The 24525-nt window shown below is 48.0% G+C and overlaps 1 protein-coding gene across 2 annotated transcripts in view; it reads left to right on the plus strand.

Annotated features, from left to right (window-relative positions):
* Positions 1 to 24525, plus strand: part of ATXN1 (ataxin 1) — a 183238-nt gene that overhangs the window by 36498 nt on the left and 122215 nt on the right. For both annotated transcript variants that reach the window (XM_026047046.1, XM_026047047.1), the window contains exon 2: positions 11169 to 11311. The gene's annotated coding sequence lies outside the window, so the exon portion shown is untranslated. The remainder of the gene's footprint in view (positions 1 to 11168; positions 11312 to 24525) is intronic.

Below are 24525 nucleotides of genomic sequence, written 5' to 3' on the forward strand. Positions count from 1 at the left end.
ACGTGGTCCTGCCTGTGTGTGAAGGAGGCAATTCTCAGCGTTAGCCTTTGCGAGGAGAATATCGTTACAAGACACCAGAGGGAAGTAAAAGTGAAAGGATGACAGTAGATTTTAACACAGGACCAGGGTCTCTCCTCTTTTGCTGGATGTGCTTCCCTCTCGCATAGCTCAACGTGAGACGGGCCGCGCCAGGGACACCCACCGCGGCATCGGGACGGGTCCTGGGTGCCGCTTCCCGGGCAGCGTGAGCCGTTCTGGAGGCTCCCCTTGTTGCACAGTTGGATCATGCTGTCGTGCTGGGCTGACACTCAGGGCTGGGTTGTGCTCGCCTCTGTGTGAGCTTGCAAAGTTGTTATTACAAGTTGATTTTCATGCGATGAATGAAGGACTGGTGGTATAATTTGTATTTTCAAGACACATAAGCAGATCAGCCTGATCAGGTGTTGTGGTAAGTATTCCCAGGAGACAGGAAAGTCGTAGGGCAGGGACTGGAGTTACAAACTGCCTTTAATGAGCTGTATATTGTTTGATCATGTTCTTTTTCTTATACATGAGCTCCGCATGCCAAGTTCTAGTAATAACTGGCAGCTCTTTCACGGTCCTGGAGAAATGATGCCACAAACGCTGGAAACGGTTGAAATGAGTAGACCTGTCAGTTGGCGTTTCAGTCTAGTGTGACTAAGAGGAGATTTGTACAAACGGTAGGAGGGCTGCCCGTCCTCCTTGTCCTGGAATGAGGGAGAGGATGGGAGCTGGAGGAGCGCGGAGGCCACGTCGAGCTGCTGCTTGCTCTGCTGCCGGCCCTCGCTGCCGGTCCGGGCACTGCGGGTGCTCAGCTTGGAGAGCCCAGCAGCCCTGCTCTCCCTTCCTGACATCCCTGGAGTGAAGCCCATGAACTGACACAACTGGGCTCCCCAAGAGCTTTGCCTCGTCCTGAGGGGTTTCCAGCAACACCGTGTGACGTGGGAAAGGCCCCAACTTCTGCCCATTGGGGTGGGTGGCTCACGATGTCGATGGGACACGGAGTGGAGCGAATCTGCACGTTTGCTTGCACATGCCAGCAATCTCACACAGTTTGAACAAGATGCAGTAATTGCAAAGACCTCATGGTTGTGTGCGCAGATCAGCTGCCATTGTTTTTGCAAAGACACAATTTTAAATTGCTCTGATGTTAAACTTAGTTTTTAAGATATAGAGAAAACACCTCTGAAAAAAATATGCCAATGGCAAGGATTTTTTTTTTAATTTCACATTCTTCTTGTAATGCAGATTACAAAAAAAAAAAAAAAAAAAAAAAAAAAAAAAAACCAAAAACCCTGAAAACTTTCATGGAGATTCTGTTGTGTGGGAGAGCAGGGGGAATGGTTCACTCTTGAGTGATATTTTATTGAAGAACGGTTTGTTTTTAATGGTAATGAGACAATCCCAGCAATAACTGTAAACGAGCCTAGGAAGATGAGACATGCGCTGGTGGATGAAATCTTCTAACAGTGTCTGGATGTCCTTCTCAGAAAGCTGTGCTGCAGATTATTGGGCTTGATAAGACTTGCTTGTAATCAGTGGAAGGATAATTCTCACTACCGCAGGGCTTCTGAGGAGAAATTGTATGGCCTATAATGTGCATTAGCATATACTTCAAGGAGTGTAGTAGTCCTTGCTGACTTCTAAAATCTCTTAGTCTGGGCTTAAAGCCTTAAGTTGATTAGTTTATATTACATTTAAACAGATATCTCTACATTGAGGTATGTTTATATTACATTTAAACAGATATCTCTACATTGAGATGTGTGGGGTTTTTAGCATAAAGAATGAGTCCTGGCACTAGATTTAAGAGGTGTGTTTGTAGCTTTGCAAATATTACTCTGTTTCCTTTAAAGTGATTATGTAATAATGATTTATTACATATTGGTTTGGTAATACACTGATTACCAGGCGTTGCCGCTGTCTTTTTTGCCCCTTGGGAAGCGAGTTGTGCAGTTGTTTCCCTCGTGGCCCTGGGTGATTCTGCAGGCTCTGGAGGGGGGCTGTTGCTTTCGTTTTGTGCAGGACACGGTGACATCCCCCTGCGCGGCCGGGGACACCGAAACACGAGGTGCCAGACCAAGGAGCATTGAAAAGGACAGTTCGTATTAAAGGACAGCGCAGCGGGTGGTGCTGGAAAATGAAACCGCCCTGAGCACCAGCTTCGATGTGAGAAACACCCTCCGGGTTGAGTGCTGGGCCTGAGTGAGTGCTGAGGTGATGAGGCTGCCCTGTAGCCCAGGGCTGGTACACGTGTGTGCACTAAAAACAGACCATAATGCCCAATATATTCTCAATAAATCAAAGGGCTTTCTTTTTTTTTTCTGTTTACAAACTTGGCTCGCCAAGATGAACAAGGTGCACGTAGCAGTGCACAGCACTGTGACTTTCCATATGCTTATCTCTGCTCCCGATCTTGTCATGATATAGTTTATGTTATGAATCACATTAAGGGAAGAGAACTTTGTTTCCATCCTCCTTGGGAAAAACCCTTTCTGTGCCTCACTCCCCGCAAAACTCCCCAACACCTACTTGTCCTGTGTCATCTGAAGCAGATTTGAATCTGTTATCACTACCTAAATCTACAGATACATTTTTCCTGTCTCACACAGGAACAAAATGTTGTCCCACTTTCTGCAGGCTGCTGTTTAGCAGTGTCACAAAGAGCAAGCTGCAGTAGTAAACGGGATGTGATCAAGAAATGGAACAGTGGAAAGATTAGCATTTAATTCCCCCTAAGCTCTACCTGGTATTGTTCATTAGCAGAATGCAGCTCCCAGTAAGTCAAAGGAAAGCTGTGCATCGAACTAGCGTAAGGAAAACAGGTCTCCCTGGATAAGACTGTGTTTGGGTCTGATACTAATTAGTCCTTCAGAATGGCACTGCAGTTCTCATTAATCTTTTTAAGCATCAGATGCATTTGTTTACCTTCCCTGACAATCCAGAGTTCTTTTGCATGGGCCAAGACTGGTATTTTGGTTTGTTTTCTATCTTTCAGTGCCCCTGTAATACCTTTGGAATGCCCTGTCCAGTGTCAGATACATTTGACAGAAAGCTTGAGATCATGGAGACCTTTAATTCCCAGAAATTTTATGAAACAGGCAGCTGGATAGAGGACACAGTCAGAAATCAGTGGCCCTCCTGAAGGTAACCTGTGTTACCAGATGCGTGAGCCTTGATGGGGGAGCAGGCAGCAGGGCAGGACTAGCATTAGTCGTGGTGCGCGTCCTACAAGCCATGGGATCACCTGGCCACGAGGCACCAAGCAACCCAAAAACATCCCTTGTCAGCTCCACTGCTAATGCAGGTGTGTTAGGGAGAATCATAATTCTTATTTTGACCATACTTTTCGAATAAACTTAATATTTTGTGATTTCTATCTTTCCTCTGCTCTAAATGAGTAGTCCAGTCACTGTTGTTCCCCCTGTTCTGCAGGTGGCAAATGGAGTCAAAGAGAAATGAAGTGACAAGACCAGGTTTATATAAGGCAATGTAATGTGGCCCTGGTCTGTGCAGCTGAACTTGGAAATTAGAGCCCAGCCTGCAGGACCACACATCTGTTTCCTATTCTGTGCTAGCAGCCACTAGTGAGTGCGGTTTAAACAGAGATCTATTAAAAGTCCCAAATCTTCTCAAATGCCTCTAGGAAATGCAGAACATGGGGACAGGCACAAATGTTGCTCTGTCTTAAAAATAAGCCCTATTAGAAACCGTATGTCTGGCAAGTTTATTGCATAGAAAGTTATCTTTGAAGGACACCAACAGGGGTTCATGGTGCTTTTGAAGAGATGGGGCTTGCAGCATATGAGTGGTCATGCAGAGCCTGGCTGACCTTGCCCTTTTCATTCATGAAAACGGACTTTGCTGGTGAGTGAAATTGTGAATTTGACACAGACTTCCTCTGCATTTTGACTTCCTGCCCACAGTCAGAGCATCCCTGTGCATGGAGGGGCCAGTAGAAGGCATGTGGAGGAAGAGAGAAGCTTTGTGTGCAGTGAAAACACTTCACTTGACCTCAGCATTGGACCTGCGCAGGTTGGCCTTATTCCTTGTCACTGCTTTGCTAGCAGGCCCAGGACAGGGACACGAAACTAGAGTGGAGAGGGCAGCAAACTTTGCTTAGTCTCTCTCTTACCATGGTCAAATCCATCATGAGGAAAAAATACCAGACTATATTTGACATAAGCTCAGGTGACCACACAGTTACCTGGAAAAAAGCATTCTGCCTGAGATTTTCTACTGGCTGTTTTAACAAGTAATATCTGACATTTACTATTTCTGATGAAAGTCAGTGGAAGTAAAGCAGTGTGTTTTTCTTTCTTTTTCCGGTTTGTTTTCTTGGTACTTAATGAGCTTATTGGATGGTCAGTTTTATTTTCTCCCCTGTATAATGATTCTTTACAATCTTGGTGCAACAAGTAGAGGAAAGTATTTGAAACGGTAGAACTGGTCAGAAAACTTTAGCAATTAAGACGGTCCTATTCAGCTTTGATCTCTCCCCTCTCTCCCTCATCCTTCATTTCAAGATGCTATTGTTGCTGTTGTTGGCGTCATTATTATTATTATTTTGTTGTGTTTTTATGTAATAATGATCACTTGTATAGTGGCATAAAGATGAATGACATCAGAGTATTTTGTTACCTCTTGATTGACTTTACAGTTATGTCTTCATTAGCAAATACTGTGTACCAGCTGGAGAGGATTTCTGTGGTGAAACAGTTGGTGCTGTTGTCCTGGGGTCCATACGAGACATATTTCAGGGCTTCTTTTACTTTGGAGCAGTTAGGTCCCACTTCTAGGCCTGTTTGCATCCAAAGGGACCCAGTTCATGTGCTCCAGGCCACCTCACAGTTCATCCAAAAGCACAGAAAGTGGGATTTAGCAGGAGCTTGGCACCCTGGATCTGAACTAAAATGTTGATGTAGAAACTAAAAGGTTTCTGCCTTACAGAAACCTTGTGAGGTAAAGAGGTGGAAAGGATATTACAGCAACCTCGATCTGCTAGTTGTATCAGTCAGTAAAAAGCACATTTCATTATTTGTCTTTCTTCCCTTTTCTTTGTAGTTACTTCTGAAAGGGGAAGATTGGTGTGTGTAGGCCTCAGAGAAGGAGGGCTGTTTTGAAAAGTTAGAGCAAAGGCATCTTTGACTGTAAGAGACAGGATCTCCTTTTGTGAGCCTCTACAATGCCAAGTGTGCTTTAAGATGCTTAACAAATCATGACTCGTCTCTAGCAGAGCCCTCAAATTTTTGTGCTTGGCTTGTAGACAAATGCATATCCCATGGGAGACAATGCTGATGTCCTTAATTTGAAATACTTCACCAAACTGAGGTGATTGGTAATGCTAAGATACTGGGTAGGCATCCTTTATCCAAGGATGCGCAGGCTCGTTCTGGTGTGTGTCTTGAGGAAAGGAAGGAACATATGGTATGGTGAGATGCAATGGCGTATTATTGCTAGGATGTCTCTGAAAAATACATGATGTTACCTTAGAGAGTAGATGTGAGAGCCAGTCTGACAGATGTGACAGTCCTAATTTCTGGATCTGACAGTTGGCAGCCCAAAGAGACTACTACCAAGCCCGTTATTTGTTGAAGTGCTCGTGTCGTGATTTGTGCTGAGGAAAAGGAAGTAGAAATGTAGATGGCGGAGGGAGTAGTATAATGCCAAGATAAATAGGTTTACATAGAAGTTTCATTTATCTCTGTCTTGTTGCTCCTTGATGAAAAGAGTAGATTTGGCCATAGCAGCCAACCAGCTCACCTAATCTCATACAGGGAAAGACCTGGCTGGTGTAGTGTAGCTGATCTCAAAATGTGAAACTACCCCTTGTTAACTTCCGTGGTGCCAAGCTGGTTGGAGCTCAGTCACATCTCTGTTCTGAAACAAAACTTGTGCTCAGACTTCCAAAGTTTCCTAGAATCACAGATTGCAGGTTTCCTGCAAAAAAGGTCGCCACAGGTTTCTGCTGAAACTTCCTGTTCTCTGTAGTGTTGGAGACAGTTCAGCATGGAAGGAGTACAGACTGCTTGATCTCTGGATGTACCAGTAAATAAATACATCTCAAAGTCCAACCTCGTATAGCTAGGAGGCAGGTGAGGTGGAGTTCAAGGTAAAAACCTCAGCTTTAAATATTAGGCTGAGACCTTTTCCCTCCACCTTCAGCTTTGCAGAAGGGAGCAGACTCATCTGTTGCAAAGGCCATGAAATTTCCTCTTTTTCCCTTGTATTTGAAGAGTTCAGAATATATCCAGGCTTTGCAACTTGCATCATACTCCATTTTTTGACATCTCTTTTTTAACCTATACATACCTCTTAGCACAGAGAGACACTGATCTGTTGTTTTGGGCAAGAGATTTTACCAAAGGATATTAGCTCCTAGCCCAGAAAGTCCCCCGAGGGAGTGAGTGGATGGTTAAGCTGTTGATATCCTGGCACTTTTGGCCCTCCAAAGTGGCAGCCGGGAGGACTGCACCGTGTACAGGACTGTGTGGCCAGTTCACCTGTGACAGGACTAGTCCTTGGATTTGCAGTGTGATGAGTCTCGCTCAGATGCTCGTGCTGGGCTCAGGTACTGTCATAATGAGGCACTGAGGAGGGTACCTGGGCAAGCTGGAGGTCAGCACTCGAGGAGGCTGGGGCGATTATACCTTGGGAAAAGACCAAACACCCTCCTGGATAAATGGGAGAGCATGCTCCTGCCTCACCTTTCATTAATAAACTGGTTGCATTAAGGCAGAGACACAGTAAATGAGGGTCTGTAGCTCCAGCTGCCAAAAAAAAAAGGAGATGAAGTCAAAGGCTCAGTTGTTAAGGGTCGAATTTGCAGTGGTTTACAAGCCCCAAACAAGAAAGAGAAGATATCAAGTGGGGACATGTGTGCTTCAGTGTGCAGCAGGCTCCCTAGGAGGAGGCAAGAGGGACACAGCAGGCCCTGCTCTGTGGGATTTGGGGAGAATAAACCCGACCGTGGACGGGTGTGTGTGTGCAGAGAGCCTGCTGCTCTCATGTCACTGCCCTTGGTAGCTAGTCCCCAAAGTAGACCGTCCTCAACAATCCGCGTTGCTCTGATCTGGCCTTGCCTCCATCCTGCTGCGTGTGACAGCGACGCGGAGCGACGCTCGTGCGCGTTCCCTGCCATGGTCAGCTCCGCTCAGGCCTGTCACGCTGTGCTTGGAGAGTGCCCCGCACCCAGACGTGGCCAGGAGAACCGTCCCCGTCTGTCCAAGAGGAGCGTGAGATGCAGCGTCCTCCGTACTTCACCCCGGGGTTCGGTTGCTTTCTGTTCTTGCTTATTCATTTCCACTGCTGTGGTTTTTGATTGGTTTTGATCATAGTCAAGTCAAGGCTGAAATAATTAATGTGCAGATTGACTAGGATGGTGGATGAGCCCAGTCCCTTCAGCTCGTACAGCTCTTGGAGAGGAGCCCACCTCTGAAGTGAGGAAAGGGTGGGCAGACGGAAGGGGATGGGGTCTTGCTGATGGCATTTTATCCAGCTTTTACCCCTGTAGTGCTTGGGATTTTTAAGGCCTGAGGTCCCCAAAGCAAGTGGTGTTGTCTGTCTCAGGTATCATCCAAAAGCAAATCGTTTCTGGTTTGTGCCTGCAAGAAAACACAGCAGCTGGTACATTCTGGGGCTTAAAAGGCAGAGAAAAGACACTGTGATTTTTGTCCACGTTCATGGTATTTAAGGAAAGTGCCATGTTTAGGGCTGATGGGTGCTGAATTTGCCTTCCTCCAATTCCTGGGGGACTGGCGGTACTTCATGTGGTAGATGTGCAGTGTTTCTGCTTGGGGGAGCCTGCCCTAATTCAGCTGCTCGGAGCTGGCAGAATTAATGCAGCGGGTAGGAGGGGACAGTAATCCTCACGGCGATCCCTGTGCGGCTCTGCCTGGGGACGCGGGAGCTGCCACCACCCTGTCCCTCACACGGGGAAGGAGTGAGCTCCCCAAATGCTCTTTTTTTAGATCCTTTTACTATAAAACTTTCTGCCTACTGGCCCCAATTAGGTGCAAGAACATAGTGATAGCAGGCACTGTACATGCATGAGACAAATCTTCCCTCAGGGACCATAATATATTTATTTTTTTTTAAAAAAGCTTATTTGGAGCTGCATCTCTTTCTCCAGAAGGGGGAGAGCAGCGAAGTTAAGCACAGGAAGGAGTGTGCCTGACGGAGGGGAGGGCAGCTTCCCAGCTCGCTCGAGCCCAGACAGCATGTAGGAAGAGATTTAGATTCAGGTTTTCCAATCCCCTCACACACCTTTTTGCTAAGTCCAGCTTGTCTGGCTGCCCGGCGGGCCCTCAGACGTGCAGCCCAGTAGTTCTGTGTTATTAAATGTTGCAGTTGTTCTCAGTGCCATCGCGTCCATGCACGGACGCGCGAGCAGGCCGCGAGCGCAGGGCGGGCAGCACGGCTGCTGCCTCCTCGCCTCGAAATTTGGCTCGCCCCATCATGATGTGGCACAAGGAAAAAAACGGTGACCAGCTTAACGTGTTTTGCGTTACAGTTTATTTTTATACCCTCCGTTGTCTTAATTAACTGCTCCCTATTTTTAGCAAAACAAGAAATGTTTTCCACTGGAGGCCAGTCCGCGTTGGTCTGGCAAGCCCTGATCTGCTGCTCCCTCCGCTCTCACGATCAGATGGGGAATGGGAGCTGGGCAGCAAATAACTGCATGTTCCTGGGGTGGTGAAACGCAGGGCCACAATAGGCCCTTTCTCAGCAGCTGTGAAGCGCGGCCGGGTGACAGTGAGGCCATTGAGCGCCCCACGCTCGCCGGGAGCCCCGGGAGAAGGGCGCTCGGGAGCCGCGGGAGAGGGGGACGGGCGGCCAGGCCGTTCCTCGCGTGGTGCTGGGCCGTGCACGGGAGCTCTGGGTTTCCCGTGAGCGGCAGCGTGGGCCGCCTCGTCCGCGGTGCCGGGTTACGCGGTGCTGCGGCGGGAGCCTCCCGCGTCGAGCCTGTGAGCCGGGCCTTATCGCCGCCGCCACGGGGAAACCGAGGCTCCTACAAACCCATCCCGAGCCACGATGGGCGCTAGGAGCCAGCGCTCGTCGTCCAGGCGCCCTGTAGGAGCTCAAGTGTCGCTGGAAGCTATTTCGGCCCCTCAGGAAGTGTCACGTATCGTTTGTCCGTAGGACATGCAAGAAGGCTGTAGGATAGCGGCGGATCCGTCCCTCAAACGACGACGCTTGTCCCTCTGTCAGAGCATTGAAAATGTAAGTATGTAAGTGATAGCAGAAGGACTTGATGCTGATTTCCAATCTTAAAATAGAATTCCCGGCCACCCTATGTTTGAATCAACAAAAAAGAGAGAGACAACCCAGTTGATTTAGAGGGCTGACACTCCGTAAAATAATCCTTTTAGCAGTTCTTCTTAAATTAAGAATCGTTTTTCTAGGTGGCATGAGTCATGGGCAGATTGTCCTCGTTTCGCTTTGAACTTCCAGCCGTCTCGGGATTTGTATCACTGCTTTAGAGGGTTTTATCCTGTTCCTACAAGTCCGGGGGCCAGACTGCTGCGACCTTTACTCATGTGGAGCGAGAGGAGCAGCCTGGAAGGCAGCGGGATCGCTGCGTGCATGGGAGCAGGCCCTGGGGGAGAGTGGGAGCAGGGTAATTCGAGGGAGGTATTTTGGGATTTGTTTGCACCGTAAGCAGCTTTGGGGATTGTTGAAATACACGCAGCCGCCGTGTACGTGTGAGGAGAAGTCCCGGGAGGCTGGGAAGCACTTTCCCTCCCTCTCTGTGTTGGCCTTAGGTCAGAGTTTGGGGCGTTTTTTCTCTCAGTGTGTGTCTGTGTTGGTGGGAGTAAAGCACAATGCAAAAATATCGCTGATTTTCCTTTCTGAGATCCTGACCACTTCAGGAGAAGTTGTATTTTATGAAGTATGTGCAGCGGCAGAAAGCTATGGATAGGTTCCATTCCGTGATTAAAAGCAATGGAAAAAAATATTCAGAGCTATCTGTCATAGATGAGAAATAATAAATAAATAAATAAAACACTTCGGCTTTAATACACCTAAAGTGAAATTATCTTCTTTGTCAAGTTGTGAAGCCTTGTTGGGAAGAGTCACAGGTGTAGCCAAGGGGATTGTTTATCTTGGGGGTTTTTCACAGGATGGGAAGCAATACCATCCTGGGTCCTGTAAGTCCATTTATAGAGCATAACTGACGTGCCTGCAGCCCAGAGGACCTGTGCGGAAGCAGTAACGCGTTCTCCGAGGAGAGTGAACTCTGCGCTCGCCGGCAGCTTTTGCTGCTCGTGGCAAAGGGATTTTCTGGCCGGCGGAGCCCGCCTGGGAGGCTTAGGGATCCCGCTGGATCCGGGCCAGGGCTGCTGCAGGTAGGGGCAGGGGAGCAGGGTGAAACGGCAGCGTGGGGCAGGCAGGAAAGCGGCCTGCCGAAGCACCGGGGTGTTCATTAGAAATGAACATTAGAAATGAGGCGTCCGGGCCTTTTTTGGCAGTGGGGAAGAGGGTCAAAATGGATTGTGTGAGCGGCAGGCTGGTTTCTCTTACTCATCTGCAGCGCGTCTCCTCCTCCCTTCCTTCCTCTCCCTGCAGCCCGCTCGGCAGCCTGTAGAGATTTGCAAGCACCGCTACGATGTCCCCCACGTGGGTATTTTAAAAGCAAATACTGCAGTAACTCAGGGAAAATTCAGGGAGTTGGCCACACGCATGCTATTAGTAGTAATAGCAGTAATAGTAATAACTGTGGTAGTAAAACCGATGATTGCTCTCCCGTGTGACACTTTGATACTTAACATAACGATCTCTCTTTTTTTTTTTTTCCCCTGATTTGTGTCTCTGAGGTTTCTTCCTTCCTCGCTGTTTTAATTTTAGGGAATCTGGCATACGCTGGATCATACTTGCAATGACTATTTTGTAGTGTACCGCCATGCAGATTTTAAAAATAACATGTTTTTGTGTGGTCAAAAATATATATACACTCTCCTTTTTATTTTTTTAAGTACAGCCCACAGAAGGCTGCTCAGGCTGCTTCTGCTGTGGGGAGTTATCGCACTTGCTTTAGATAATGAAATATACATTGGAGAAAGGTCAGGGATTTCCCCTGAGCCACCCACCGATCGCTTGAAATGACATTTTCATTCTGAGTGTCTCTTGTTTTGTTTTTGTTTAAGATCTTGGAGCACAAGGAAGGAGTTTTAATATAAAACATCAGAAAGAAAACCATCACTCTGCAACATCTCCTTTGAGAGCAAGAGAAAGAGTGGGGGGAAAAAAGGAGACTTACAATTACATCTTGAAACACTCATGATTTGAGGTAAGTGATTGGAGAGTCTTGTCATAAGTTACAGTTGGTTTGTAATTAAATTAATCGTTATTTACCTCGAAGTGTCATGGTATTTCTGTCTAAGGCAGTAAAAACAGATGAGGGAGAGAATTTTAATGGCAAAACGAGAAACAGTAATGAAAATATGTAATGCACTTATCCTTTTGAAAAAGAGCCCCATGTGGTCCACCCCTGCGAGCAAGCAATCATTGCAACACTTCTGTGCATTAAACCCTGTTTAAATCAAGGAGGCTGTTCTCCCTGAAAGTTAGGCATGTGTCCGCATAATCCTAAATTGGGGGGTCTGTATAGTCCAGGAACTCTGTAGGGGAAAGCTGTTGTTTGAGGCGTAGTACAGAGCCAGAAATATCCATATAAAATTATGTTACTGTTGGTTATAATGTCACAAGTAATCTCATTTGATTTTACAGCATTCTTAAGTGGTATTTTAGTATAAAATAGATTTCATTTTTGTATTTAAACATCCCTTGGGAATGCTGAACTTTACAGGGCCTGTAAAGAAGGTTTAATGCCATGGCCACATGAATTGCGGCATCAGTGAGGCTTTGAACAAGTAAAGTTAAAAGTATAAAGAAAATAATGTCACCTTCACAATTTCATGTGCAAATTACACTTGAGTATTTGAATAGCAGCAGAACTAAAAGTTCTGTGACTGAGACAAGATTGTATTGTTTTAATTTCATATTTTTAATGGAGGCAGCTAATTATGAATTAAAGTGACAAGCTCACCTTTTCCCATAGTCTTTTTTGTTTGTTATGTTGTCTCCCTCATTAGGAAAGAATGACTTTTGAGTCTTTTTTTCTCTGCTGGACAGGAGAAAAAAAAAGTTAGCATTGTACATCTGTAACCAGTGAAAATGCAAAGTAAGAAATGAGAATTCTGAAAGGCCCTTTCTTAAAGCATAAATGCCAAATTATTTTACTACCTTCAGCCCCACAAAGGTGTTGAAGGGGTTGGGATTCAGGGCCCAGGTGTGCGAGCGGCGAGGTTGCAGCCAGACCCTGCTGCCCTCGGGCTCCCTTTGCTCCGTATGAGCAAAACTGCTCAGTTTCCTTGGAAAACACCAGGCTCGCTGCAGGGAGCTGAACGGCTCCTTTCTGGTCAGCGGACTAGAGCCAGCGCTTGGAGAATTGTGCTCGTCCTGCAGGCATTTGTAGTGATTTATCCAAAACGTAAGGAACTTGTGCAAATCAGCATAGAAAGGCTTTTTTACTTGTACGTGCAGTTCTGGCGTGAGGCATTGTGACCCCAAACAGGACTGTGAGGCTCTGTCAGCAGGAGGCTGAGGTAATTTTTGTAGTTGTGAAATGAGGTGCCAGTGCAACTGTGTCTGAAACCGCTGCTTTGTGCCATTGCAGAGCTGTGGTTACACCCTTCCCCTCTCCTTTTCTCCCCTCTCCGCTGCCATCCCTGCAGCTCAGGTGGTTAAAGGCAGTGCTTTCTTGAGCTAGCCTATTTTTAAGGCATAGGATGGCAAACACAGCACACCTAAACTGATAAAAGAGGGATAATAATAGAGTAATTTCATGCGATATCTCCCAGGCCCACCTGGCTTTCTCGCTTCCCCTGCTTCCCACCAGCAAGCAGCGCTTCCTAGCTCACTAGAAGTCAAAATACTTTTATTCCTGTCTTTTTTTCCTCTCTTTTTCTCACTGACGTCAGGCCAGGATAACGCGTGTGATCTTCTTTTCACAGCAGCCCGCTTGCTCCTCTCTGAGGACGCTCGCACTGAAGCTCAGGGAAGGTGTCTCCACAGCATCAGCGTGGCCCCTCTAATCACTCGATCAGCTTGCTCTCGTAGCACAGGCGCGTTGAGCCTCGCTTGAGTTTTCCTTGCGCTGGAGAGCAGAGCCGCTTGCGGGCAGGTGCTGGACAAGGGGAAGGTCTTGGGTGGCGAGAGACGCCTTTTGAGGTGGACTAAAATGCACTGCTGCTCCGTGCTGCCTTTCTGCAGCACCCGCAGCAGTAAAGCTGCTATTACGGGGCCGGGGGCGGCGTGGCTCTGTGTGCCCGGTGGCTGCGGGGCAAGCACTCGCTCCTCCCTGCCCTTCATTTTGCGTGGGGAAGGGATGTGGGGCGCTGAGCCCTGCTTAGATGCTCCGCAATTGTGTCCTGCCTTTCCTGCCCTGCTGTCAGCGTGCCACGTTCAGAGGGCAGCCACCAGCCCCAAATTGTCCCCTGCCAATGCTCTTCGGCTCTCCTAAAACGTGTGTTCAGCAGAGCCCTTCAACAAAGATGGCACCGTTTCGATTTTTCTTCCTTTTTTTTTGTTCCCCCTAGCTAATAGAAGAGGTTGTTTGTTTGTTTGTGTTTTCCCCTCAAGTCAGCTGCATTAGTTCCCAAAGCAACTTGTGTTAAGTGGAAATGAGGCTTTGATAATATGTGTGCTTGCTGGAGACTCGCTTAGTTTTTGTTTCCCTGTACATGGATCTTTTCAAAGGGGCCCTTCTATTGTGCGTCAGAAAAGTGCATGCCCGGGCTGCTGGGCACATAAGGGGATTGTTCATTTGTTTGGAGACGTGTGTGAAGCCTTTGTGCAGACGGGGTGGTGGGGAGAGAGGATGGAGACCACGGCCGCAGGGAGCCAAGGCGCCTCCCGAGGCTCTGCCCCTCCTGCTACCTTCGCTCCTTGGTGCCCGTGAGCATTGCCTTGGATATTCACCCCGCAGCGTGTCCTGAAAACCAGTGGCTTGAGGCTTGTGCAGCCCTTGACGATACTGCCTGCAGGCCACGTAAGGCAAAATATTTGAAAGCTGAAATATTTCCAAAACTCCCTTTAAACCATGTGCACTGGCTTTCGGAAGAGCGATGTGAATACGGACCGTGCCAATACTGGGCTGCCTCGCTGGGAGGCTGTTTGTTATGGAGGGTAGAAGTCACTTCAGCGCAGAGCGAGGTAAGAGCTTGAAGCTGAGCCCTGGACCCGGGCTCACCAGCAGCGCTGCGAGGGGCAGGAGCCCCATGTGGAGCGAGGGGCAGGAGCCCCGTGCGGAGCGAGGGCTCCGGGCGGCCGCCCGCCTCTCCCGGGCGGATCGTGGGAGCCGCGCTGCAGGCCAGGGGGAGCCCAGCTTCCCGTGTAAGGGTCGTCACTGCGGTGTGCAGCGTGCCGCACCGCGCTGGCCGGGCCTCCCGCCCCCGAGGAAGCCCTGCCTGCTGATAGCGCAGCTGAAAAAGGGACATAAGGAATTACAGCCCGTGAACAAAAGACCCAGAAAGCCTTAGCTTTCCCTCCCTGCTCTAAGAACAGGGGTCTCTTCTTATGCATCCTTTGCTCTTGGGCATGCATTTTATTTGGACCTTTCAGTCTCTAGCTGCACAGTTCCTAGAGGCATGTCTGGTTACAGGTGATTTTATGCATCTGTTACTTACCTCAGGGAGTCAGATCCAGCATTTGGAGACTTTAGGTGGATTTACAGCTCGTCATATGAGACTCCAGACCCAGGAATGAATAAGTGGCTTCTGAGGAGACATAAATGTAGTATTCCTGTCTGCTGCATGTGCTCTTGCTACGGGCCTTGTGTTAGCGGGCGGGGTAGAGGTAGTGTATGGAGGACAGGAGGCACTGGTGAGCTGTGCGGTATTCGGCTGTGGCAGCTAACTTGTTCCCTTCTAAAAACATTGCCCCCCTGGTTTGCAGTAAGAAAAATAATTCTCATGGGGATCTGAATATCTCTTAAAAAAAGAAAAATACGACTGAGAATCTTTCTTGTTAACAGCATGTATAGAGAAGAGGGCAGAAATAGCCTCTTTCCGAGGAAACCTTTGAAGAGCATCTCCCTCCCCGCCAGTGCTGCGGCCCGTGGCTCTGCATGGCTCTTGCTCTGATCGCTGGCTCCACAGGCCCGCAAAGTTCAGGGAGAGCATGTGGCTCCTTAGCCAGGATTTCTTCGTGCTCCTTCCGTGTAGGAAAAAGCTGCTGAGGGTGGATGAACGCGGTCGACGTTCCTGCTGCAAGTGCCGAGGCAGGGAGCTGCGGAGCGGTGCGTGCTGTGCCTGGCGGTGAGCGGGCCGCCCTCACTGTGCCTCTGCTCTGATGTGCAGCTCCACGGGGCAGCCCCAGCCGCAGTGTCCTGGAGCCCCTTCCTGCCGTCCTGTTAGACAGCACCGAGAGCGCCTTCGAGCCGCCACGCAGCGCTGCACTTAGACCCGGAACGGCAGCGGGAACATGCGGAGCTTTAGTTTGGCTCCCCCAAACCCAAACCGTCCTCCCTGGGCTTTGCAGCCCACGTGGACTCCGAGTCCACCAGCCCTCTGTGCAGGGCACCTTCAGCCTCCAGCCTCCTCCTCCTCTTTCAACACGGTGTTCTGTGCCCGCACCGTGGCTGCTGTGCTCTGTGTGCTGCAGCCCCTTGGTTTGAAATGACCATTTTTTGTGGGGTATCGCAGCGCTCCGTGTAACTGCAGCCTGCCGGCCACCCGTGCACAGTAACAATCTGCTCCTCCTGCCCTCTTGCTGCTGCCGGCATTCACTCCAGTTCGGGCTGCCTTGGCAGTGCGTGGTATTTTCTCTAGACTCTGCTCATTAGCTGTTGTAGATATTTTTGGATTATTCCTTCCTACCCACGTCTGTCCGTACAAATCCATCTCAGAAAGCACTGCAGTCTCCGTTGAACAGGCAATTGTTGTGGCTTCCAGGGTTACATTCTTGTGAGAGTATGAGGCAAGGAGGAGATGGAAATGGAGAGGAGTTTTGCTATGTAAATTTAAAACCGGGTATGATTTTAAAGTGCTGCTCACGGCTAAGGAGCCTCGTCTTTCTTTGGTTGATCCTGGGTGTGTTGCTGAAGTGCTGGGCTGTCCCCAGCCCTGGTAGCCGAAGCCTCTGGGATAGCACAGTTTAGGGGACCCATAATGATTCCCCACAGTTTTGGGTCAGGCGTTTGGTCAGGCATTTTTTTTGTTTCCAGAGGAAAGCTTGGAAGATGGCTGGTGGCGCTCGTGCCAGCGATTGTTTATTAACTTTCTCGTGGTCTGGGGATGAATTTTTTGTGAAAGGGAAATTAAGTCCTAGACATCAGTGTTCACAGCTAGTTGGCCTGCGTGAAGCTAGTTTCTGGAAGGTAGAGGTCGAGTCCAAAAAATTAAGGAGGAAAAATACAAAGATGACTATTAACTTGTTTTCTGATAAATCTGGAAAAAAAATAGTGTGTTATAGCAAAAGGATTGTGCTTTTTTTGTATATAATTTTTACTGTCCTGTAGCTGTGCTGACTCACCACATGAGCTCAGTTTCAGTCCCCATTTGGTTTGAATTACCCTGGAGGGCTGCATTTGCATCCTGGTCTGCAAAGTGCTTCTTGTCTGCAGTCCCGATGGTTGTTGTTGTTCAGCATTTCAACTGATTTGTTCTTCTCCATTTTTCCAGGTCTCTGCTTCACTAGCATTTGAAACCAATCACTCCCCGTGCCTGCTTGGGCCTTGTGATAGGCGCAAAACACGTTGCAGTTAGAGATAGAGCAAGGAATGAATCACTGCTTTCTGCCTTTCAATTAGATGGTGTAAATCACTAAGCCTAAGTATTGCTTTTTATATGATATAGCCGCATGATCCTCTCGCTGCATTGACGGAGCAGTGGTGGAAGTGAATGTAATTCCTCTTCTCTTGCATCTCTAATGAGGCACAATTAGAAATAGTGTGTTGGCGTGCCAGAGTAGATGTGTTATTCCTGGAACTTTATTGAAGGCATCTCTGCTGTTGTACTCAGGCAGCAACGTCGTTGCGAAAACCTTAAGAATTAAACAGGAGACAAATCTGCTTTGCGTGGTGGAAGTTAATTGGACAATAAAACCTGTCAACTAAAAAGATATTAGGCCTGCACTGTGTGCCAGTGCCTTATTTTGTCTCACTTTGACAGTGAATCGCTTATTGTATAGTTAAAAAAACATAATAACAACAACAACTAAAAAGCAGCACTTTCTACACAGCTCCAGTTAGGTCTTGGGTCTCTTGACACCTATGGCAGAAGTCTGAGTCACAGGTAGCACCAAGCCGTGAATCCTAATATTGCCGGTATGCAGAAGCACTTCGACGTAGGAGTTTAATCTCAGTTTCTCTTTTAGCTCTCTCTTTTTTTGTGTTTTTCAAAAAAATAACAAAATTTAAGAGCCATTCTTAGAATTCTGCAAAGAAAATTTTCTCAGCACTTATGGCTTTGTGAAGGGTTGACATCGTGTGAGGTTAGAAAATAACACTGTCAGTTTTAGCCTGGTGGAATTCCATTCCCTGCTCCAAAAACCTGACGAATAACAATGGATGAGTCAAAGATTTCCTGGATTTTTTTCCCTTTTTCTTCTCTTTTTTACCCCCCCTCCCTTCCCCTTCTGTAATTCTATTGCCATTTTTAGCATGGAGAGCAGAACTCCAAAGAATGTCTCTGTGTTTAAACTCTGCAGTTTCTTGAAAATCCAGGACAAAATCGAGTTGATTGTCGGAGGACAAAAGATGTTAGGCGTTTTTCATATATCTTGGTATTGTATGAGCTTTATTGTGAGCTTTAAGTCCTGTTCAAAATCCACAATAAAGTGCAGGAGGCATTTGGTGAAAGGTTGTTGCATCTCTTTGCTTCAATGGTGCGGAGATCTCCCTATCATGATGCTTCATTTTATTATCTTGCCTTACATTTTTTTCTGTTCTTTTGTCAGGTGTGATTAGGGAGGCTGGGAAGTTTTTGTTTTGTTTTGTCAGGCTTGTTTTCAGGTGGATAATTCCCCCCTTACTTGCTTAGTTGTGATATTTGTGCCACAAAGGAGAAGGCAAAAAACGCTGGAGACAAGAGCTGAACAGGATGTTGCTTCCCCTCTCTTGCTCCAGCACTTGGATTAGCTTAAAGGGATTGATAAACCACAGCATCCCACTGTCTGTGCCTCAGTTTTCCAAGTGAAAAATGAGGATTATGTCACTTCAGTATCTTAGTGAGATGCTGAGTGTAGAAATAGTAGGGACTGAGAGTTGTGCATTACTAGTACTACATGAGTGATGTAGTATGTTTAAGATATACCATGTTGTCTTGGCAAAATCATTGGGATTACTATGGACAGAATTCTTAACTGCGTTTTTTTTTTCCCAAATTGCAGAAACGGGCTGTATCAGGCGTATTCTGACATGTCAGAATGAAGGGGTGAAGTGTGAAGCCCATGAAGAATTAAGCCGCTGAAAAGCAATGTGATGGAAAAACAGCTTAAAATGATCATAAAGGGAGAATCTATCTGTACATTTTCCTTCTGCAAAAGATAGCTTGTGTTTTACCTAAAAGTGGGCAAAAAAAAAGAGGAAAAGAAAAATGCAAGTGTCCCCTTAAGAGCTACCGTGTCAAATTTGAGGAATGATTTGAATTCTGTCACTAAAGTGTGAAATGGAGGGATTTTAGTTCTGCCTTAAATTATGCATCTCAAATTAACCTTAGCTGCAGAGTCTCTGCTGACGCCCCCGTAATGACACATTATTGGTACTAATGGTTTCTTTGTGACTTGAGATACAAACAGACATTCCAGACAGAAACATTTAGGCTTCGAACTAAATAAGACGCCAGGCACGAGTTTGCACCTTGCGTTTCTAATGGCGGAGCCCTGTTCTCCTGGTGGATGTTGCTCCTGAGCTGCTCTTCCCAGCCCTGAGCCCTTCATCCTGGCAGTGTAAAAATTTGCTGCACAAGCAACGGGAGTTGGGATTATGGGAGAAAGCCTGGGATGTGGGCAGTGGGAAGGGAGAGAGCTGGTAGCAGATGATCATCTTGGAAGGAAAGGCACCCAAAACCATGCAGGAAGCAGAGGAGAGATGCCAGGATTTAGGGAGGAAGTTGCTAAGTAAGGGAGGAGGGGGGATATTAAGTAGTAAAAGCTGGAGTAGGTGATTTTTTAACCCTTGGGGTGCCCCACTGACAGGAAAAAGGATCGCATGCCTGGAGCTCTGTGTGGTGAAGTTGGCCTTTTGAAGCTCTCCGACATGGTTTGGAAACCCCCACCTACACCCCAAATTTCACCCACAGCAGACAGCAAGTGCAGTTACTGCCTGCCCAGAGCTGCTGGGTGGACAGCCTGAGTGTGACGGTAGGTGGTTGGGAGCAGCGTAGCTGGCACCAACAGAGCAGTTTGTGTGGTGATGGCGAAGGAGGAGGCAGCAGTCAGAATTCCATAATAAAGGTTGGGGAACACATATGGAGTGCTTCAAAGAAGCTTGTAAAGTATTAGTGCCCTGTTAATCTGTGCTGTTAATTCAGAAATATGCACATCGTGTGCATTATGGATAGCCTAGTAGCACTTCTCAGAACATGGAGAATAAAGGTGACAGTCTACCTCAGATTTTCTGTTCTGTTTGCTCTTAAGCTCCAATGTCGTGTGGAAAACACTGAAATTGTATTGGAGGGCAGAATTTAACTGGTAGGAAAACAGCAATTCTTCTGAAACCGTGCATGAAAAAAGAAAAATTATGAAACAAAACAAAAAAAGATGTTATCCAAGTGATCTGAAGTAGGAATTGTATTAAATTTCAAGCGTGCACGTGCATGCATATATATGACATCATGTCAGATTTCTAAACTCACTTGCTTTTAATTTATTTATTTTTCCTTATTACCCACATTTAAATCATTAATCTTTACTCTCATTTTTTCCCTACCCTCGTAAGAATGTGGTTTATGGATATACTAGAATGTATGTTACATATGAACACTTGAAGATTGTTAGGTTGGTGCCGTTATGAGGCATTTTTGGGCTCTCTTTCCTTGTTTTCAGCAATGATAAACCATTTTGCATGACACTTGAATTGGCATTGTATGTTTTCTTCTTAGCTATTGTTTTAGCCATGCTTGGCATATGTACTTTCAGCACTGGACCTCCAGTTTGGGATGCAGTGGAGTGATGACTGGCAAGGAATGGTACTTAATCTTTCGGGTCATGTTATATTTTGAGTGTGTGTGACATGTCATGTCCAATGGTATGTACTGAGCTTCTTTGTGTACTTTTTGTTCCATAATCTGGGTTTATTTGTCATTGTATACACTACTATTAATACAGGAACTGTAATTGATGGTGAAAAGAACATGAAATATGATGGGTGGCCGAGATATAATTTTTTAGGTTTTATTGTTTGGTTTGGATGTGGCTTGGGTTTGGTTTTTGCTTGTTTGTTTCTTGTTTGCTTCTTTTTTTCTGTTGCTTTTTGTTTTTTCTTTTCCAGATGGGGTGTTTTTTTCTTGCACGCTGCTGAACAATGGGAGGGCAGCCGACAACCAAGTCCTCTGTTTCTCCACAAGAGCCTTGTGGTCATAGCAAGAAATACTAAGCTCTTGTGTAGCGTTTTCTGATGATTTGCAAATCGTAACGTCTAATAAATCTTCTATGCATATGCAACGCTGGAACAAAATTTTGTTTGAGGAGTGGTTAGCCACATCCCTCGCTAGCGTTTGTTGGTTGCCTCTGCGCATTCTTCTGCCTCTCAGGTGCAGATTTTGCTGAGCTTTACTTGTGAGAAAGAATTACTCTGACTAATAGACGTGGCCGGTCATTAATCTAGGTTTTGGCCCTGGTTCTAGGGAATAGTTATGTCTCCGGGCTTGTTGCAAGGTGCCTCATTTCATTGCCATATACAAAATGAGTCATAGAAATTGCCTGCTGCACAGAGGGATGTAGAATAGCTGTCTGAAAGTGAAAAGTGCTGTCTGAAATTGTTCCATTTACTGTTGTTACATATAACACCTACAGTGACTGTAGATGAAGGATATTAGAGGGGGAAAAAATCATATTATTTCAGTTAGTTTGCAGCATGCGTATTTGACAGCACTCTGTGTAGTCAGTTACATAATTTCCTGGGATAGTCAGATTTCTCTGTATTTGTGTGGCTCTTTCAGCCATGGGGGGGAGAGAGAGAATACATTAAGAAAATGTGACTGTGGAGCCAGGAAAAATTGTCAGCAACCTCAAGAGGAGATCTAAATATGTGGAGCTGCTTTTGACTCATCTTCCTAAAGCAACTCACTTGCGGAATAGCTGTGCCCTCTCCGACTGCGCTTCGAGGTGCTGTGATTGTACTGGGGAATAGCAGGGATCAATAACAAGCGCAGCGCATCCTTTCTGCTGCTGACGGCCTCCCTGCTGCCCGCACAACCGGCCTCCTGCCTTGCTCAGCGTAAACATCACGGGCATGGGCACGGAGGGGTCTTTCTCTCTGCTGGGAGGTAGGCTGCCCATCGCAGCGCACTGCGAGTCGGCACACACGGCGTGCGGGGGAAGCAGAGCTGCTTTCCCACTTTGCCTTCCCTGCCCCTTCCACGGGGAAGGGCTGTTTGGTGTCTTTTCCAGGACAGGGAGAGTGTGCCTAGTCAAAAATAAAAAGTGACCTGGTGTAATTTGTGATGGCAGTGTTTGATGAGGTTCATATTGTGCTTTATATCCTGTTTGGGATCCAGAAAAGAGCAGTATTTTGCTCTCTTTGGGTCAGGAGCCATCCTGCTTTGTGGCTGTCACAGAGCTGAACGTGTTTTTTCCTTGTTTTAAAGGAAGGTGCTGTGTTTTTGCAGCATGGCAGCAGGTCCATCATCCCTTTGGGTACTGCTGTTCCAATGCACCTTCCCAGACTCCACGGCTCCTGGCGCCGCTGTCCCGAGGAGTCTGCTCGGAACGCTCCTTATGGGACGTGGAGAGAAGCCCTTGGGCCTCGAGGCACTGCGGGCACTCATGCCAGTGCTTCCTCGTGCTGACATCAGCCTCGCAGAGCCCTGCACGCTGCCAGCCAGCGCTGGGAACCGCTCCAAGGTAAAAATAATCCCTCCTGGAAAGAAAAAAAAAATAAAAGAAGTTTTCAGCAGGATCTGTTTCCGGATCTAGCTCACCGTAGTTCTTATAGCGGCCCAGGAGAGGCGAGGGGTTTTCCCGGTGCTGGGGGAGAAGTGGCGTGGAAGTGAGGGGGGAAGGAGCAGCGTGGGGGTGAGGTGCCTAACTGGCTGTTGCCAGGGGTAAAACGTGCTCAGTACGGACTCAGCTGCCACTTCCTTGGGCCTCCGCTTGAGGCACGGGCCGTGCGTCACTGCTGGGCTTGAATCACACACCGTTTTTGTGGGTTGGCTGCTACGTGCAGCCTGCAGGAGCGTTGCGAGCGCTCCTTGCCGGACTCCTTGGGAGTGACCCTGCATTGCCAGGGACACCTCCTAAATCCGGCCTGCCTGGGTGGCTGCACTTCAGCTCTAGGCTTTCTTGATGTTTTCTGTTACTGGTTTGGGGTTTTTGTGTTTGTTTCCTGTAATTCCCTCCAAGAATCAACATTTCTGGAAGCCTGGAAAGCTTAGCTATGAGACTTTCCTCAGTGTTCATTCAAACTCTCTTAACTCCAAAGCCCAGCGGGCCCTTCCAGCCCCACTTTTAAGCAGCCTCCTTTTAGTGTCTGCCGGCTCCTTGGTGAGTCCAGCTTCATCCCCAGGGGCTGTGCTCCTGTGTACCCTTTGGGGCCATTCCTGGGGGATTTGGGTGCCCCAGCTCCCTGGGGTCTCACCTGCAGGGCCTGCTCTGCGGCGCCGGCGGCCTCACCATCGCAGAGGAGCTGCCCTAAACACACAGCGTGGTGGTTTCCTGCTCCTCTGCTGCGTAACCAGCCCCTGGGCAAAGATAGCGCTCTGTGTGTGTGTGTGTGTGTGTTTGTGAATCCCATCCCTCCGGAGGGGCAGCTGGTGTGCGATAGTTGTGCATCATTTGCGATGGTTGTGGGCGGCTGTTGTGTGTGTGCCTGTCCTGCCCTGCAGCGCCGGGGAGCTGTTGTCTCCCGCTGTGAGCAGGTGTCGGGGGCTGATGTAGCCACGGGCACTGTCCTGCAGGCTGCTGATTTTGGGGTGATCTCAGCACAGGCCTTACAATGCAGAAGACAACCAGGGCTATTCAACCACCTGGCTTGCTCTTTATATTTTTCCCCTTCTTCCCTCTGTTATGTAGGCATATGTACTTTCCCTTCCCACAGCTCTTTTTTACTCTGTACATTTTTACTGTGTAATAAACTCCCCCCATTTTTTCTGGGGTGTCAGTGATGCGCTCCCTGTTATCTCCGGTTCCATTTCTGCTCTGCCGTGGCGTCCTCCTGCCTGGCCAAGGCCAGGGCCTCTGAGGCTTTTCCCCTAAAAGAAGTGCTCAGGTTTGGCTCTCCAGAGGTTTTCCCTTTAGATGTGCCCTCTCCTGTTCTGTCTCTCGCTCAGGCTCTTTTCTGCTGCGGAATTAAAATAGGGTTTGGGCTGTTTTATTTTTTTTCCCTTCCTTTATTTAAAATTCCAATCAAGCAGATCAGGAACAACACTCCTTGTCCCTGCTGTGTTCTCATTTTCCTCCCGTCTCCCCTTCAGTTTGAAATCATCCCCGGCGCTGTGTTTGCAGGCCATATGTGTCCTTTGAACTCGGAGGAAGCCGTGCCAAAAGGAAGCCTTCCTCTCCTGCCTTCCTCCCGTCTCGGCGCCGCTCTGAGCTCATCGCGGGCGGCCTGTGACATGGAGCAAGGCCGGGGCGAAGCCGGAGGTGAGCGTGTGTGGGCGCCTCCGAAGGGCTGAGCGTGTGGAGCGCCCGTCCCTGCGCGGGGGCGTTTAGGCCGCGCTGGCGCCCTCAGGGAGCCACAGCTCCGCCAGGGCCTGGCGCAGGGCGATGGGAGCCGCCTCCCGCCGTGTGCCCTAGATCCCAAGCGAGGCGTCCAAGGGGGATGTCCTGATGGGAGCCAAGGGAAAGGGAGGGCGCCCGGCGCGGCCCCGTGGGGCGGCGAAGGCGGCCGAGGCGTGTAGCACAGGCAGGGCGCTTGGCTCCTTCCCTCACGGAGAGGAGGCTCCGCATGGGACCTGCATCCCAGCTCCGTGCTAGGGCTGAGCTGCTCGACCTGCCCTGCCTGGGGTCCGCGTTTCCCAAGGGAAAACCTGGAAAACTTTCCTGCTTGGAAAACGGTGGCAGGAAGCAGCTGTTGCTTGGGCAGCTTTCCCTGCAGCCGCTGGGAAGCGACTTCCCCCTTAAACCAGGTTCCTGACCTCATTTCTCAAAGGAGTTTTAAAAGGGGGGGGGGGGAAATGGGAGTGTTAATTAGTGCCTCATTAAGTAGTTGACTACAAGTATGATAATTTCATGAAAGGATAATGTATTAGATGAAGAAAAATGCTCTCCATTTAAAAAAAAAAAAAACCTTTTAAACCACAAAGATTATTGTACATTTCTGAAAAATTAATGTGATTAAAG

The sequence above is a fragment of the Nothoprocta perdicaria genome, unplaced genomic scaffold (assembly GCF_003342845.1).
Source record: "Nothoprocta perdicaria isolate Ctin4 unplaced genomic scaffold, notPer1 scaffold_47, whole genome shotgun sequence".
In the NCBI taxonomy this organism is placed as follows: Eukaryota; Metazoa; Chordata; class Aves; order Tinamiformes; family Tinamidae; genus Nothoprocta; species Nothoprocta perdicaria.